The sequence below is a fragment of the Lycorma delicatula genome, chromosome 10 (assembly GCF_047948215.1).
Source record: "Lycorma delicatula isolate Av1 chromosome 10, ASM4794821v1, whole genome shotgun sequence".
NCBI lineage: Eukaryota > Metazoa > Arthropoda > Insecta > Hemiptera > Fulgoridae > Lycorma > Lycorma delicatula.
Window position 1 is genome coordinate 102,111,441 of NC_134464.1, and position 12,263 is coordinate 102,123,703.

At 28.5% G+C, this 12,263-nt stretch overlaps 1 protein-coding gene across 6 annotated transcripts in view; it reads right to left on the reverse strand.

Annotated features, from left to right (window-relative positions):
* LOC142331264 (uncharacterized) overlaps positions 1 to 12,010 on the reverse strand; it is a 71,877-nt gene extending 59,867 nt beyond the window's left edge. For 4 of the 6 annotated variants that reach the window (XR_012757943.1, XR_012757948.1, XR_012757940.1 and 1 more), the window contains exon 1: positions 11,711 to 11,978. The gene's annotated coding sequence lies outside the window, so the exon portion shown is untranslated. Of the gene's footprint in view, positions 1 to 11,710 lie in introns of all 6 variants that reach the window. The other 2 variants (XR_012757942.1, XR_012757941.1) reach the window with 1 other exon arrangement.
* Between the last annotated feature and the right edge of the window lie 253 nt (positions 12,011 to 12,263).

The window sequence follows — 12,263 nt, forward strand, 5'->3', positions numbered from 1 at the left end:
TAAACGTTTTATCATTAGCACACTGTAAGGCTTTAAAAAAAATATTATTTTTGGCTTCACCTAATATATTTTAATTTAAATTAAATAAAATTTATATAGATTACTTTATAAAAATACACAATAAAAATAATTTTCTTTCAAGTAAGTACCGAACCTCTAGAAGAGGGATTGCTGATTAATTTGTAGATTTGAATTGCTGAATATTTGATTGTAATATTGTTTGTAGTATTAAGTTAATATTTTATAGCAGTTAAGCTTAAAAATACTTTCTTAGGTGAAAATATGTTTTCTACCCATAGCCTGAGTATAAATTCCCTCTTTTGGATTATATTATTATGTTTTATGTGTTTTTTCATTACATCAGTTTTTTTTTATTTAAACTGAAAATTTTCATTTTTACATCTATGGGTATATATATTATACCCATACATGTAATATGATATATTATAAAATGATAATCGAATATTATAAATGTAATCTGATATATATATATATATCAGCGATTTTTTCATGTATCCTCTTCATATTCATCTAAATGCAGTTCATTTTAAATTTTTCACATGACAGAATATATTCTACAAATATCCACTTCTCTTACAATCTGATGCTGAAAGAAGGAAAATACCTTACGACCATAACCAGCACTTCCATTTCAGTAAAATAATCACGGTTGAAATTAAGCCAATTTTTAAGGTTTTATCTGATAGTGTGTAGCTCGAAAAGTGTTTTATCTAGCAAAAACCAAAATGTGCCTTTTACATCAACATTTTTTTATTTCAATGCCCTTTGAAATGCCTTGTCACAACCCTATCCTTTCAATTTAAAATATTTTAGTTGCCTCCCCAAATAATTGAGGAGCTTAGGTGTGTTGGTCTCAAACAAAAAAAAAACTGTTTCAAGGTAGGAGTGTTTCTAAATTTAATTTATATTGATATTTATGTTGATATTTTGTGTAGTATTATTGTTTTATATATATATATTATAATTAAAAATAATTTTTTTTTGGTTCTATAACCAATGAAGCAAAAGTAATTTGTCTGTTTCATTCACTCATACTTATGCATCTTTCTGAAAATATTGCATCGTCATATATCTGAATGTTATAAAAAATTCAAAATTATTTTGATTTATTATGCATAACTTATTAAGTAGTGGCATGTTTAGTTTATGAAAATAATCGTAGCTTATTCAACAACCTGTTGAATTACATTCTACATCATTTCATCCAAAAATAAAAAAGTTTTGACATCCAGATCTCAGATTTTGATCAAACTTTGTATATTTAATTATTGTTTAGATATTTAATTACCAGAAAGGAATTTTTTCTCTTAAACTCTTTACGATTTTCATTTTACAGCTGTTTTTCCAAACATAAAAGATTTATTTTGTCTAAGAGATATTTTTTAGTATATCAATAAAATTTCTGTCTTCTGATTGGAGAAATTCCTTTGTTATGTCTCTTTAAAAACAATATTTTTATTTTTGTTCCAACACTTAAGCACTGTATTAGTGGCAATGGTATCGTCTATAATCGGCAAGTTTGCTTTAGGGTCATATAGAATCTGTTTAAAAATCACAAAAAAAAAGTTTTTAATACATTCTGATCATCAAATAAAACATAAAATTCTAAATTTTAATATTACATGTATTTAATATTAGTATGATTAAATTATTTGGGTGGCATTATACTAAATTTTTGGTTATCATTAACAATAAATAATCTTTTACTCACTTTTACATAAAATATGGTCAGAAATCAGTTGAAAATATTAAATTGTACAATAATTATTCCAAATTATTACTCAAACATGCTAAAATGAACTTACTTGTAGATAGCAAGCCATCTACAGAACATAGATTTTTTGATTTTTTTCCGAAGACATGAAAGAATCTTTTTGAACCAAATTATCATGTTACATGAAAAGTATTTTTTTTTTAAATTATCATGCGAGTGCTCAAGAGAAATTAAAATGTACCATACCCCACAGAAATAAGCACTGATGGGAAATGTAGTCGGATTAGAACACACGAACTGATAGAATGAAACCTTGCAACTGAGGGTGCAAATGCAATGTGCCACTATGATCATATTTGTGATGTTCCTCATTATTAGGATTAAACAATATCATTATATCAGTAATTGAATAAATAATGCTGCAAAAGAAATTAAATAAATTTAAAGATTTTTCTGTAAATGTTTATGTAATATTATGGAAACTGATTCAATACATTGAATATTTAATATTCAGAACAAATTGCAAGCACAGAAGTTCCCATCAGACTGGTATACAGACCAGATTTATTAAACATGCATCTATTTTAGCTGTTAAGAAATTACATTTAAAACTATTTTCACCAGTTATTTTTTTATGATTGACTTATTTTTTAGTTGAACATACATCTGCAACAATAAAAAACATTGCAGGTATTCAACGCATTACCTTGCGTCGAATACCAATACAATGAAAATTTAGTGGAAACTTACTATCAATCAAGTTTTAAACAGGTATTCTCAGTGAATAATTTTGCATCCTGGAAATCTATACCAGTGTCATTTATCAATTTAATTGCTACATGTGGCTGGAATTTTATGGATTTATTTATTATGATAATGTCTGTAGCTATATCATCACGATTTAATCAGATAAATAATCGTTTGGAAGCTGTTAAAGGAAAGGTAAATAACTTTTTTCTGCTCTTTTATTTGTTAAATGTTAGTTGGTTGCCTAACAGTTGTAGAAAATCAGTCATGAAAATTGTCATGTTTAATTTTTAAAAAATCACATGACTGTTACATCAGGATTAAATAGAAAAATTTTACAATAGTGTAATTAAATAAAAACTCAGAAAGTCCGGAAGGTCACTCCAGCTCGAATGGTCCATCTGTTAAGGTATTATACAAATGATCTACATCTATCTATACTATTATATAAAGAGGCAGAGGGTTTTTGTTTGTTTGTTTGGGATAAACAAAAAACTACTCCGATCAATCACAAACAAATTTTTATCCGTATTTCTTAGCATAACTGTGAAGGTTTTTAAATATATTTCATCTCAAAAATTTTTGAAGAAACAACCGATCAATTGCCTTCAAATTTTCAGGATGCATTAATATTATACCATATTAAGTTAAGCCCCAGACTGGGGCCCTAGCTCCCTTGAAGGTTAAAATATTAAAAATATTCATTAATTCTTCCCCCTCAAAGAGGATGAAGTTGTAAATTAAAGATATTCATTAAAGAAAAAATAGATTAATCCTTTTATGCATTATATAAATTCAACCTGATGTTTCTACTATATTATTTTTGTAATTAAACTAATCCTTTTATTGCTATTATTATCAGAAATACTATTATAATTCTGCCAAATAAATTCTGTATAATTATTTTCATGAGTTTTTTTATCATCAAAAATTACAGAATAATTTTTTTGTTTTTTAATTAAATATGATCTAATCAAATTAGGTGAAGTAAAGTTAGGTAGGTGAAGAAAGTATTATTTCAATATGTTTTACGTGTGTTTTAAAATAATTGTTTAAATTAGCCTTATTGTTTAAATTAATCTAAAACTATTAGGAAATGACTTAAGACTCAAACTGTAACAAAACATGATTAAATTTCAATTAGCACTTACAATAGCATTTTAAAGTGTATTTGTAAAAAGAAAATTGTTCTAGTGATTTCTTGACACAATGTCAAAAAGCCATTCATACAAGAAGAAGTTTGATAATTTTATAAGACTATGTAAACTTTTTTAACTTTATGAGACTTAACTTTATGAATATATATATATATATATATATATATATATATATATATATATATATCAGCGATTTTTTCATGTATCCTCTTCATATTCATCTAAATGCAGTTCATTTTAAATTTTTCACATGACAGAATATATTCTACAAATATCCACTTCTCTTACAATCCTCACCCAAATAAGAATATTATATATTTCCATTTCCTTTACTCACCTGTCTTTCTTCTACTCATTCTTTTCTTGGGTGTTTTTTACAATTCTCTGTTATTACGGAAGAATTTCTTTTAATTGGATACTGGATAAAACTTTTCTTATTGAATCTTTTAATCCCTCCTTGCATTTAAAGACCGAAATCACTTAATTTAAGAAAATTACACTTGTTATTGTAACTATTTAATTCTTTTTCTTTTGTTTTATAACATTTAGGTATTAAAAACAATTAAAATTTCTCATGAATAAAATTTACACCTTTAACTTGAAAAACTATGCAACCTAGAATACAGAATTTTGCATCCTTATCTAAAATGACGAATGATTGTATACAACTATATACACATTTATTTAGTGTTCACAAGTATGACAACTCTTTTTTAAATTTTTACTCCTTAACCAGAGAAAAATAAGATTTAGTTATTGCTTTTCCTCAAAACAATTCATAATAATACCACCACACTTTGAACCACCCAAGGGGCATAGGATTTAATCAAAAAATTTTAATGGGAAGGGTAGGGTTATAAGGCCTCATTTTAAAGAGCATTAAAAAAATAATAAAAAAAATGGCAATAAAATCAAAAGGTTACAGCAATTCTAATCAAAATGGCAGCCGTTTAATGTTTTTCAAAAGTGGTCTACAGTATAATCTGTTTCTGTGGTATGAAAGAAATTCATACCGCAGAAACCCGCTTTTTATGTTTATAAGCTACTATTGAAACTAGCTGTGAAAGGTGTTAAATAGCCTCCATTTTGGTAAGAGTTGTATGATCATTTTTTATGTCAAAACTTTTGTTTTTTGATGATCTTTAAAATGGTATGTCATAACCCTTTTTCTTTACATTATACTTTTTTCAATTATCCCCATTGTGGGTAGAGATGTGGTTTATGAAAAGTTATTTAAAGTTTTATTATAATTTATGAACATATGTAATATATTTATTGTGTTTGTTTGTGTGTGCCCATACATTATGAACACACAATAAATGTTTCTGAGTGTGTCTGTATGTAATTAAAAGCAGCCTACATATTTATATGTAATAAAAGCAAGTATTCTATCCCCCCACCCAAAAAACACATCATAATTGAAACTGCACTTTGATATAGTTGCTAGCCATTTTAAGATCAGAATGTATATTTAAACATTTCTACCAGTGTAACTACATTCTTTTAATAAATAATTTTCTTCATGAAAATCTTTTTCTTTTCTTATTTTTTTTGTTTGTGATTGGACCTCCTAAGGATCTCGCATCCTGTCATGACCTCTTTCTTTTATAAAATTCTTTTGTTCTTAACTTTAACTTCTCTCTCCTTATGTTCATCCACTGTTTCCTTTTCTGTTTCTTTGAATATTTAGATTTATCTACGAGTTTTATTTGTCAAAAATTATTTCATTGGAAATACTTAATAATTTTAGATCTTTTTCAATTTCTCTGAACTAGCTTATTTTGGATTTTTCATAAAGTATTTTTTTTCTTTTACTAGATTTTCCTAAAAATTTTGTAGGCCATCTTAACTAACTGCTTAAGACTTCGGGCAAAGCTATTGCTTTTTAATGTCTTAATTTTTGATTTTTTTAGATAAGGATGTTTTATTGTAACTGTTTCTTTAAAATGATAAGCCGCTTCCATTTATTGTTTTGGCTTTTATTCCTTCTTTTTTAAAAAAGTCTCATAAAGTTAAAAAAGTTTACATAGTCTTATAAAATTATCAAACTTCTTCTTGTATGAATGGCTTTTTGACATTGTGTCAAGAAATCACTAGAACAATTTTCTTTTTACAAATACACTTTAAAATGCTATTGTAAGTGCTAATTGAAATTTAATCATGTTTTGTTACAGTTTGAGTCTTAAGTCATTTCCTAATAGTTTTAGATTAATTTAAACAATAAGGCTAATTTAAACAATTATTTTAAAACACACGTAAAACATATTGAAATAATACTTTCTTCACCTACCTAACTTTACTTCACCTAATTTGATTAGATCATATTTAATTAAAAAACAAAAAAATTATTCTGTAATTTTTGATGATAAAAAAACTCATGAAAATAATTATACAGAATTTATTTGGCAGAATTATAATAGTATTTCTGATAATAATAGCAATAAAAGGATTAGTTTAATTACAAAAATAATATAGTAGAAACATCAGGTTGAATTTATATAATGCATAAAAGGATTAATCTATTTTTTCTTTAATGAATATCTTTAATTTACAACTTCATCCTCTTTGAGGGGGAAGAATTAATGAATATTTTTAATATTTTAACCTTCAAGGGAGCTAGGGCCCCAGTCTGGGGCTTAACTTAATATGGTATAATATTAATGCATCCTGAAAATTTGAAGGCAATTGATCGGTTGTTTCTTCAAAAATTTTTGAGATGAAATATATTTAAAAACCTTCACAGTTATGCTAAGAAATACGGATAAAAATTTGTTTGTGATTGATCGGAGTAGTTTTTTGTTTATCCCAAACAAACAAACAAAAACCCTCTGCCTCTTTATATAATAGTATAGATAGATGTAGATCATTTGTATAATACCTTAACAGATGGACCATTCGAGCTGGAGTGACCTTCCGGACTTTCTGAGTTTTTATTTAATTACACTATTGTAAAATTTTTCTATTTAATCCTGATGTAACAGTCATGTGATTTTTTAAAAATTAAACATGACAATTTTCATGACTGATTTTCTACAACTGTTAGGCAACCAACTAACATTTAACAAATAAAAGAGCAGAAAAAAGTTATTTACCTTTCCTTTAACAGCTTCCAAACGATTATTTATCTGATTAAATCGTGATGATATAGCTACAGACATTATCATAATAAATAAATCCATAAAATTCCAGCCACATGTAGCAATTAAATTGATAAATGACACTGGTATAGATTTCCAGGATGCAAAATTATTCACTGAGAATACCTGTTTAAAACTTGATTGATAGTAAGTTTCCACTAAATTTTCATTGTATTGGTATTCGACGCAAGGTAATGCGTTGAATACCTGCAATGTTTTTTATTGTTGCAGATGTATGTTCAACTAAAAAATAAGTCAATCATAAAAAAATAACTGGTGAAAATAGTTTTAAATGTAATTTCTTAACAGCTAAAATAGATGCATGTTTAATAAATCTGGTCTGTATACCAGTCTGATGGGAACTTCTGTGCTTGCAATTTGTTCTGAATATTAAATATTCAATGTATTGAATCAGTTTCCATAATATTACATAAACATTTACAGAAAAATCTTTAAATTTATTTAATTTCTTTTGCAGCATTATTTATTCAATTACTGATATAATGATATTGTTTAATCCTAATAATGAGGAACATCACAAATATGATCATAGTGGCACATTGCATTTGCACCCTCAGTTGCAAGGTTTCATTCTATCAGTTCGTGTGTTCTAATCCGACTACATTTCCCATCAGTGCTTATTTCTGTGGGGTATGGTACATTTTAATTTCTCTTGAGCACTCGCATGATAATTTAAAAAAAAAATACTTTTCATGTAACATGATAATTTGGTTCAAAAAGATTCTTTCATGTCTTCGGAAAAAAATAAAAAAATCTATGTTCTGTAGATGGCTTGCTATCTACAAGTAAGTTCATTTTAGCATGTTTGAGTAATAATTTGGAATAATTATTGTACAATTTAATATTTTCAACTGATTTCTGACCATATTTTATGTAAAAGTGAGTAAAAGATTATTTATTGTTAATGATAACCAAAAATTTAGTATAATGCCACCCAAATAATTTAATCATACTAATATTAAATACATGTAATATTAAAATTTAGAATTTTATGTTTTATTTGATGATCAGAATGTATTAAAAACTTTTTTTTTGTGATTTTTAAACAGATTCTATATGACCCTAAAGCAAACTTGCCGATTATAGACGATACCATTGCCACTAATACAGTGCTTAAGTGTTGGAACAAAAATAAAAATATTGTTTTTAAAGAGACATAACAAAGGAATTTCTCCAATCAGAAGACAGAAATTTTATTGATATACTAAAAAATATCTCTTAGACAAAATAAATCTTTTATGTTTGGAAAAACAGCTGTAAAATGAAAATCGTAAAGAGTTTAAGAGAAAAAATTCCTTTCTGGTAATTAAATATCTAAACAATAATTAAATATACAAAGTTTGATCAAAATCTGAGATCTGGATGTCAAAACTTTTTTATTTTTGGATGAAATGATGTAGAATGTAATTCAACAGGTTGTTGAATAAGCTACGATTATTTTCATAAACTAAACATGCCACTACTTAATAACTTATGCATAATAAATCAAAATAATTTTGAATTTTTTATAACATTCAGATATATGACGATGCAATATTTTCAGAAAGATGCATAAGTATGAGTGAATGAAACAGACAAATTACTTTTGCTTCATTGGTTATAGAACCAAAAAAAAATTATTTTTAATTATAATATATATATCAGAAAATTAAAAAATAACATTCTACGAGTCGGAGCATGGAATGTTAGAAGCTTAAAAAAGGTTGGTAGGCTAGAAAATTTAAAAAGGGAAATGGATAGGGTGAATGTGGATATAGTAGGAATTAGTGAGGTTCGGTGGGAAGAGGAAGGCGACTTTTGGTCAGGTGATTTTAGAGTAATTAACTCAGCGTCAAATAATGGGCAGGCAGGAGTAGGTTTCGTGATGAACAAGAAGATAGGGAGGAGAGTGGAGTATTTCAAAACGCATAGCGATAGAATCATTGTAATAAGGATAAAAGCAAAACCTAAACCGACAACGATTGTTAACGTTTATATGCCTACAAGCGCCCATGATGATGATGAGGTAGAGTGTGTATACGAAGAGATTGATGAAGCAATTAAACACGTAAAGGGAGATGAAAATTTAATAATAGTTGGAGATTGGAATGCAAGCATTGGAAAAGGCAAGGAAGGAAATATAGTGGGTGAATACGGGCTGGGCAAAAGGAATGAAAGAGGGGACCGACTTATAGAGTTTTGCACGAAGTATAATTTAGTAATTGCCAACACCCAATTTAAAAATCATAATAGAAGAATATACACTTGGAAAAAGCCAGGCGATACTGGAAGGTATCAGATAGATTATATCATGGTTAAGCAAAGATTTAGAAATCAACTCGTTGACTGCAAAACTTACCCTGGAGCAGACATTGATAGCGACCATAATTTGGTGATAATGAAATGTAGATTGGGGTTTAAAAACCTGAAGAAAAGTTGTCAGATGAATCGGTGGAATTTAGAGAAGCTTGAGGAAGAGGAGGTAAAGAAGATTTTTGAGGAGGACATCGCAAGAGGTCTGAGTAAAAAAGGTATGGTAGAAAATGTAGAGGAAGAATGGGAGAATGTTAAAAAGGAAATTCTTAAATCAGCAGAAGCAAACTTAGGCGGAATAAAGAGAACTGGTAGAAAACCTTGGGTTTCAGACGATATATTGCAGCTGATGGATGAACGTAGAAAATATAAGAATGCTAATGATGAAGAAAGTAAAAGGAACTATCGGCAATTAAGAAATGCTATAAATAGGAAATGCAAACTGGCGAAAGAAGAGTGGATTAAAGAAAAGTGTTCAGAAGTGGAAAGAGAAATGAACATTGGTAAAATTGACGGAGCATACAGGAAAGTTAAGGAAAATTTTGGGGTACATAAATTAAAATCTAATAATGTGTTAAACAAAGATGGTACACCAATATATAATACGAAAGGTAAAGTCGATAGATGGGTGGAATATATTGAAGAGTTATACGGAGGAAATGAATTAGAAAATGGTGTTATACAGGAAGAAGAGGAAGTTGAGGAGGATGAAATGGGAGAAACAATACTGAGATCTGAATTTAAGAGAGCATTAAAAGATTTAAATGGCAGAAAAGCTCCTGTAATAGACGGAATACCTGTAGAATTACTGCGCAGTGCAGGTGAGGAAGCGATTGATAGATTATACAAACTGGTGTGTAATATTTATGAAAAAGGGGAATTTCCGTCAGACTTCAAAAAAAGTGTTATAGTTATGATACCAAAGAAAGCAGGGGCAGATAAATGTGAAGAATACAGAACAATTAGTTTAACTAGTCATGCATCAAAAATCTTAACTAGAATTTTATACAGAAGAATTGAGAGGAGAGTGGAAGAAGTGTTAGGAGAAGACCAATTTGGTTTCAGGAAAAGTATAGGGACAAGGGAAGCAATTTTAGGCCTCAGATTAATAGTAGAAGGAAGATTAAAGAAAAACAAACCAACATACTTGGCGTTTATAGACCTAGAAAAGGCTTTCGATAACGTAGATTGGAATAAAATGTTCAGCATTTTAAAAAAATTAGGGTTCAAATACAGAGATAGAAGAACAATTGCTAACATGTACAGGAACCAAACAGCAACAATAACAATTGAAGAACATAAGAAAGAAGCCCTAATAAGAAAGGGAGTCCGACAAGGATGTTCCTTATCTCCGTTACTTTTTAATCTTTACATGGAACTAGCAGTTATTGATGTTAAAGAACAATTTAGATTCGGAGTAACAGTACAAGGTGAAAAGATAAAGATGCTACGATTTGCTGATGATATAGTAATTCTAGCCGAGAGTAAAAAGGATTTAGAAGAAACAATGAACGGCATAGATGAAGTCCTACGCAAGAACTATCGCATGAAAATAAACAAGAACAAAACAAAAGTAATGAAATGTAGTAGAAATAACAATGATGGACCACTGAAGGTGAAAATAGGAGGAGAAAAGATTATGGAGGTAGAAGAATTTTGTTATTTGGGAAGTAAAATTACTAAAGATGGACGAAGCAGGAGCGATATAAAATGCCGAATAGCACAAGCTAAACGAGCCTTCAGTAAGAAATATAATTTGTTTACATCAAAAATTAATTTAAATCTCAGGAAAAGATTTTTGAAAGTGTATGTTTGGAGTGTCGCTTTATATGGAAGTGAAACTTGGACAATCGGAGTATCTGAGAAGAAAAGATTAGAAGCTTTTGAAATGTGGTGCTATAGGAGAATGTTAAAAATCAGATGGGTGGATAAAGTGACAAATGAAGAGGTATTGCGGCAAATAGATGAAGAAAGAAGCATTTGGAAGAATATAGTTAAAAGAAGAGACAGACTTATAGGCCACATACTAAGGCATCCTGGAATAGTCGCTTTAATATTGGAAGGACAGGTAGAAGGGAAAAATTGTGTAGGCAGGCCACGTTTGGAGTATGTAAAACAAATTGTTGGGGATGTAGGATGTAGAGGGTATACTGAAATGAAACGACTAGCACTAGATAGGGAATCTTGGAGAGCTGCATCAAACCAGTCAAATGACTGAAGACAAAAAAAAAAAATATATATATATAAAACAATAATACTACACAAAATATCAACATAAATATCAATATAAATTAAATTTAGAAACACTCCTACCTTGAAACAGTTTTTTTTTTGTTTGAGACCAACACACCTAAGCTCCTCAATTATTTGGGGAGGCAACTAAAATATTTTAAATTGAAAGGATAGGGTTGTGACAAGGCATTTCAAAGGGCATTTAAATAAAAAAATGTTGATGTAAAAGGCACATTTTGGTTTTTGCTAGATAAAACACTTTTCGAGCTACACACTATCAGATAAAACCTTAAAAATTGGCTTAATTTCAACCGTGATTATTTTACTGAAATGGAAGTGCTGGTTATGGTCGTAAGGTATTTTCCTTCTTTCAGCATCCCAGTACTTACGTCCGTAAAGGTCGAATTTTAGTCTTGGCTAGAGACAACAGAAGAAATATTTTGGGTTGTTGGAGCTTGTAATTTTAACCACCTTTTCGTTTTTTAAAACCAAGTTTCAATCTAGGCATATTAGACTAAAAATACAACTATTTACACTATAAAGAACGATACATTAATAATAATTATACCAATCCAGTCTGATAAATAATATCCACAACGGATCACTTCTAACAAAACATAATCAAGTTAGCTTACAACAACGGAACGTTACACTCAACTCAATAAGGTTATGTTATAAAATATTGAAAAGCAATGCTACTAACTTTTAAAAAAAATACAGTACCAAAACATAAAAATAATCAAGAGAAAAAATAATAAAATGAACGAAACAACAGGAAGTCCACATTTTGTTATAAAATAAAAAACTTGTGTTGACAAAAAGAATCATACAAATTTTTATATACAACAGAAATAGGTGATTAAAACGGCATTGGAGAGAGGAAATTTTAAACAACATTTTAGAACAAAAAATTTGATGTGACTACATGACTTCCTTGCTCAC